The sequence below is a fragment of the Chiloscyllium plagiosum genome, unplaced genomic scaffold (assembly GCF_004010195.1).
Source record: "Chiloscyllium plagiosum isolate BGI_BamShark_2017 unplaced genomic scaffold, ASM401019v2 scaf_12071, whole genome shotgun sequence".
Lineage (NCBI taxonomy): Eukaryota > Metazoa > Chordata > Chondrichthyes > Orectolobiformes > Hemiscylliidae > Chiloscyllium > Chiloscyllium plagiosum.
The window spans coordinates 12,514-19,657 of NW_025213877.1; positions in this window are offsets into that span (position 1 = coordinate 12,514).

Here is a 7,144-nt window from a genome sequence, read left to right on the forward strand (position 1 = left end):
CATATATTCTCACGCACTCACAGATACATTTGTAGCTGAAAAGAGTCTGAGAAGATAGACTCAGTTTACCATTGATTTTTGTCTGGATTGATGGGCTATGATTATCTGCTGCGAAATTGACATTGTAGCCGGGCACAGCCCAGCACTGTGCGAGTCCGAGAGGGATCATTGAACCCTTTTCATGTGACTTTGCATCAGTTGTTATGCAGGAGTACAATTGGAAATGCAAGGAAATGGGGTGCGGGGCGGCTGGTAGTGTGGCCGAGCGGTCTAAGGTGCTCGTTCCAGGTTCCAGTACGGAACTCAATCAATCTTTTTCAATAATGGGGATGTTGTATTTATTTCTGGTTGATATTGAGCTTTTTCGACAAGTAGCCAATTGGCCATTCAATTCCATCATCATCTTTCTGCATCAATACATCTCCGACCACTATACCCCGAGTATCAAACACAATTTTAAAAGGATTTCAAAATATTTGGTGCAGCTAAAACTGATGCAGTGATTAAATCTGCTCTAAAATTCTGTGTTCTGGGTTCTTATTCAATAAATCAATCAGTGGTGCCAATACGCTGCTGAAGTTTGCGACAAACTTCTGATTGCATCCATCCTTCCATGTCCAATGTAATGTCCCAAAAACATTACCTCTGCCTTCGCGAATTCTGCTTTCTTTTCGTTTATTACCAGGTTTGCTTCTTGTAATCGTTCAACATGCTCTGACAACTGTAACATGTGAGCTTTCAATCACTTGCTAAAAATCACTACATCATACAGATAAACTGCACAATTTGTTCATCTGGCCACAACTCCGTTCCTGTGTCTTAAATGTGGCTGGAGCATTATTCGTTCACATGACATACTCGATAACGTTTTTGTCATATCTGGTATTTTTACCAGATAGTTTAATTGACTCAACATTTTTTTTAATTTGAAAGGGGCCACTAAACCTGGCTTTAAAGGGATTTCCTACTACTGCTGACAATACTAATACGTCACCCCCACCTGCTTTACTCTATGTTGTGCCCTCTTCTGGTGTTGTTTAGCTAACTGACCTACTCAATGTAATCTCTCCCTCACCTGAAAAATGTGCTGCTGGAAAAGCGCAGCAGGTCAGGCAGCATCCAAGGAGCAGGAGAATCGACGTTTCGGGCATAAGCCCTACTTCTGAAGCCTTTCCTGAAGAAAGGCTTATGCCTGAAAATTCGATTCTCCTGCTCCTTGAATGCTGCCTGACCTGCTGCGCTTTTCCAGCAACACATTTTTCAGCTCTGATCTCCAGCATCTGCAGTCCTCACTTTCTCTCTCCCTCAACTCACATACATAATCCAAGTGTGAGATCTTTGACTTCGGTCCTGTCAATTTATATTTAATAAATTTCAAAAAACCTCACTTCATGTATGAATATTAACTGAAAGGAAGTAAACGGAGTATATTTGTTTGGGGCACCTTCGATGATAAGCAATTTAATGGGACATCTTTATCCCAATCATTTGGCCAACTCTGATAGTACGCTGTTAACATGGTCTTCAGTGTCTGTTGCTAACCTTCCAAGGCTCCCTGAGATTCAGGATGGGGCGCACTTGATTTGAAGTGCTGTATGCCTAAGCTATCCATGACTTCCTTAAACAGCTGAGCGGTAAAACGAGACCCTTCGTCTGACTGACTCTCTCTGTGTAGGCAATAGCGAGAAAAGAAAGCAACCAACTCCTCCACCTCCCGTTTTTCCTTAACACTCCGTAACGGAATTGCCTCTGGAAATCTGGAAAACACATACATTATGGTCAGCAAATATTGGTTTCCACTTTTATTTTAGAAAGGGAGCTACACAATTAATCATAACCTACGGGAAAGGTTCTTCGAATGCAGGAATTGGCAACAAAGGTGCGGTTTTATTACTGCCTGTGACTGACCTACTATTTGGCATGTATGACATGTACAACAAAAATTAACCACATCCTTGTGCTTTTCAGGCCACTAGAAATGCTTCTGTACCTTAGCCTGAGTCTGTGCACCTAGGTGACCACCTGCAGTTAGTTTGTGTGCTACCCGTAACACAGTATGCTACCGGTAACATGATCGAGTGCACTTCGGCCCATTTCCCTTCTGAACTAACCTACCGTTTCTCTCCACGTTCAGGTATTTTCCTGCACCATTGCATCAAACAGGGTGTCATGTCAGTTAACTGAACATCAACTCCTTTGTCTTTTTCATTTTTTTCCCTTCCTGCTGTAACTTATGACAGTGGGATCTTGTTCGTACACAGTGAGGAAAAATTCCTGGGTATATTTCTTTTAACTCCTCAGTTCCCTAGTTTTCATTTGACTTCTCCACCACAAGGGGTGCCCCTCCTACCTTGGATCCAGCTAAACCTTTCCCAAAAATAAAGCGTATTCCTGGAACTGACAGTCTGTCACTCACTCTCACTTTTACTTCCCCAATTTTGATTTGGAACTCCAACCTGATGTTTCTGTCCCCCAACCTTAATTTCTGTTCCCATTCCACAAATTATCACACTCTTGAGTAACATGTCAGAACGAGTGAAATTACTTCCATCTCTTACTATTAGGGTCTGAGAGAAAGTGAGGACTGCCGATGCTGGAGATCAGAGTTGAAAACTGTGGGGCTGGAAAAGCACAGCAGGTCAGGCAGGATCCGGGAGGCAGGAGTGTTGACGTTTCAGGCACAAGTCCTTCATCAGGAAAGTGCGGGGTAACAGAGGGGGAAAGGGGCTGAGAAATAAATAAGAGGGTGGGGGTTGAGCTGGGTGGAAGGTAACATGGAAGGTGATAGGTCGATGCAGGTGGGGTGTGGTGATGATAGGTCGGAGAGGAGGGTGAAGTGGATAGGTGGTAGGATAGCTGGATCCCTCAAACTATACAGCATCAACATCAACTTTACCAAATTCCAAATCTCCCCTCCCCAAACCGCATCCCAGATCCAACCGTTCAAATTAGCACCGCCCTCTTGAACTGTCTTAATTGTCCATCTTCCTGCCCACCTACCCACTCCACCCTCCCTTCCGACATATTACAATCACTCCCACCTACATCTTCCTATAGCCTTCCCAGTGAACCTCCTTCCAGCCCAGCTCCTACACTCCTATTTATCTTTCAGCCCCCTTGTCCCTTAGCCACATTCCTGATGATGGGTTTATGCCAGATATGTCGATTGTCCTGTTCTTCAGATGCTGCCTGATCTGTTGTGCTTTTCGGGAACCTCACTTCTCAACTATTAGAGACTGAGCAGATCTCGTATCTCACAAAATTAGAATTTATTGTCCTTTCCCTTCCCCTGCACCCCCCCCCCCCCCTCACCCTTTCTGAGTAAAGTTTATCCACAGAGGCAAATTCTTAACAGAGATCAGGTACTAACTCCATAGCTAGCCCCTGCCTTGGCTGTGCACTCTCCTGCAGTTCCTCGGCACCACTTGGGATCTCCTTTACCAGTTTCACTAATGCCACTGGCTTAGCCTCTTTTACCACATATTTTCAAAAAATGTCTTCCGTCAATGCCCAGCACTGTATCCCCCAGCTTACAGCAGTTAAAACACTTTTTTCCCAGTGCCCTTTTTATACCCTCAGCACTCTAATTTTAGGTATTCCACTCCCTTATAGTGAGAATACCTGAGGACTTTCACCTCCTTTCAACTCCCTTGGGCTTCTTTCTTTTATTTGTGCTAAACTATTGTCAGTGTGCTCGACTGTTCACTTTGTAGTGTAGGATCTCACCTTCTCCCAATTTCTATCCCTCACCGGATGAAAATCCTCCCAGAAGCTACACTTCATCTCATGCACCAATGCATTTTTACCTGCCATTTCTGCCGTACTTCTCACTTCTCGAACTTTCTATTCATTCACGTGAATTCTTACCGTCTCTGGAAGTGAGTATTTAAACTCCTCCAGCAGAATTATCTCCCTTCGAGCCTCACAAGTCTTATCCAGTTTTAAGGCCAGCACCCATCTATCAAAATGACTGTGGTTAATTCTTTCAAACTAATTTAAGTCTGACCTGGTTTCGACACTATATTTCTGAACCTCTGTCTATGTTCTTCTAGTACTAATGCATAACCACACAAAATAGCCAGTTTGACATCAGCATAATCTCTTGACCCTTCATCTGACAGCGCTACACTAGTTGTGCCCATCCGCTAAGTCTGAACTAGCATTACCCACAAGTTCACTGGACATACCATCTGCCGAGCCATTTTTTTCAAATGAAATAAAAACAGATTTTGACATTTTTCTCACCGAAATATAGCAATGTATTAACATTGCTGTATACGTCCCTACCTTCTCTCTTCATCTCCATCCTGATGATATTACCTAGTCATAGCGACAAAACTTCTGAAAACAAACCTTCCAGCTCAGCGAGCTAACTTGCATACATGTAAATTGATATTTTTCATTTATTATTTATTATTTTTCATTTGGAAGTTCATTTGGAAGTTCTCTGTCACTCATTGTAACAGATTACCAGGTGAGATGAAACTTAATTTAACTTTCTTTTCTAATTTGCAATTTCTGAGTTTCAAATTATCTCTCTCTCCTTTTCCTCTCTTTCCCTTTCTCTTTCTTCTCTCTCTGTGTCCGTGTCTTTTCTTATCTTCTAACTCCAGTTGCCACGTATGCAATTTCAGTTTTTTTTCTAATTCTACTGCAGTTGCCTGTTTCTCTGATACTTCAACGTTCTTGACTGACTCCATTAAAATTTCAACTTTCCTTTTGTCCCTGGTTAAACTCAATTTCATCCTATTTGCTAATTCTAAAACAATGTCCTTCTTTCTTTTTAATCTTCCTTGGCAAATTTGGGAATGTTAAAAGCCATTTCTCTCACTTTTAATTTAACCCGCCACAAGCTAACAAAATTAAAGGAATTTTCCCATCAGTTTTATTTGAAGATCTAGGTCACTAATTGCCACATGTTGAAATTTTCTGGGACCTTTTGTACCCCAACTCTGTTCAAGTCTGTCCAAATCCCATATGGCAAGGCCCCAAACTGTTATGACATCAATATCGTACCCCTCTGTTAATTGAAATCACACACCCAGAAAAGTTCGCCTCACCTCGTAATCTGTTACAATGAGTGACAGAGAACTTCCAAATTCCACTAATAAATGAAAAATATCAATTTATATGTATGCAAATTAGCTCGCTGAGCTTGAAGGTTTGTTTTCAGAAGTTTCATCGCTATGACTAGGTAACATCATTAGTGAGAGTCTCTGCTGAAGCGCTGGTGGTATTGTCCTGCCTCTCTATTTATAGTCTCGGTTTCTTATGATGGGTGATGTCATTTCCAGTTTTTTTTATAAGAGAAGGAAGGTAGGATCTAAATTGATGCGTTTATTGATGGACTTCTGGTTAGAATGCCATTCCTCTAAGAACGACCTTGCTTGTCTTCGTCTGTGTGTCTGTTGTCCCAATCAAAGTGGTGCCTTTCTTTGTCTGTATGTATGGAACATAGTGATAGTGGGTCATGTATTTTAGTGGTCAGCTGGTGTTCATGTATCCGAGTAACACGACAACAGGACCATTTCAATGGCAGAAAAATGATTTTATATACACTGTTTAATGAATGTGTGTGCAGATAAGTAACATTTTTCATATGTGCACAACAGTCTAAATGAACAACGGAGACTCAGTTATCGAAAAATGATGCACATGACGTATAAATTGTATTAAACATTATTTGATGCTCATCTAATGTGATATGTTCCCCTTCTCTCATATGTTCCCTGCTTTTCTGGAATTTTCGATTCTAATCTCTCATTCTTATCAGGATGTGTGTTATAAATTCTTGCTTCTGGTATCCCAACTTATTTCAGTTAATCCCTTTTCTACTGGGACTTCAATATATTGGCCTGCTGGGTTCTTTCCAAAGCTAGTGTCTGTCATATTATTGAGATTAAAATTCTGGCATCAGACCCAACATTTGAACAAATTACTTTGTTGTCCATGCACTGTACAAAGGACCACAGCACACAGGCATTGCCAAAAATTGAGGGATGTACATCTACTTCTTTCAATAATCTAGTTTTGTCATTTTTCACATTTCCTCATTTATATCCTCTCTCCCGTTCTCTCTTTGCATCTGGTTAAGACATTTACCAATTATTCTCTGCGTCCCTTCTCTCAAAACTCCTTCTTTCGGTTTATACCTATTGCTCTCTTCTCGAATTAATATGATTATAAGTGAGCAACATAATTACAAAGGCATGCGGCAGGAGCTGACCCGAGTTAATTGGAAGGGGAGCCGAGCAGGGCTGACGATGGAGCAGCAAAGGCAGGATTTTCTATGGATATTTCGGAGGATATCAGAAATTCATCCCAAAGGAGATGAAACGTACTTATGGGAGGACAAGGCAGCCATGAGTGATAAGTCATCAAACCAAAAGAGGAAACATACAATGTGGTGAATATTCATTGATTCATTACACAAGGTAAAAATATTCAAATGTATTAAATAATTGAATTAAAATCAGTTAATTTGTTTTGCAGAATGTGTCAGATTGGAAGGTTGACCTGGGGAGGGACCCTCAGCAGAATGAGAGTAAGGACATTAGAAACCAGAGTAGGTCACTGAGTACAGGGGTGATGGGTGAATGGGTCTTGATGTGAACTAAGGGACAGACAGCAGAATTGCATTGCAGATATTGCAGCTCAAACCTGCGTATTTATGTAGTGCTGTAGATCACGCAACAGGAGAAGCAGAACAGCACTCAACCAGAACCTGTAACATTTTGGCCAGGGATAATCTCCTCAGTCTGCCATTACCATCAACACAATCTATGTTTCAGTAATGACTGTGGGGTGAACATGTCAGGGTCAGAACCATTAAAGCTAACTCATTAAAGCTACCGCACTTGACCAACAGATCTGATCGAAGCTCTGAGGTCCTGCCACATTCAGTCACAAATGGTGATGGACGATTAAGCAAATGACTGGAGGACAGGATACCATAAATATCCCCGGACTACATAACAGAACTGCCCTGTACACCAGTGCAAAACACAAGGATGTAGTATCTGCACTATTCTCAGCCAGAAGTCTGGAGTTGATGATCCACTTCACCCTCGCCATGATATCCATAGAATGACAGATGCCAGTCTTCAACCAATTCGATTTGCTGCCCGTGACATGAAGAAACATC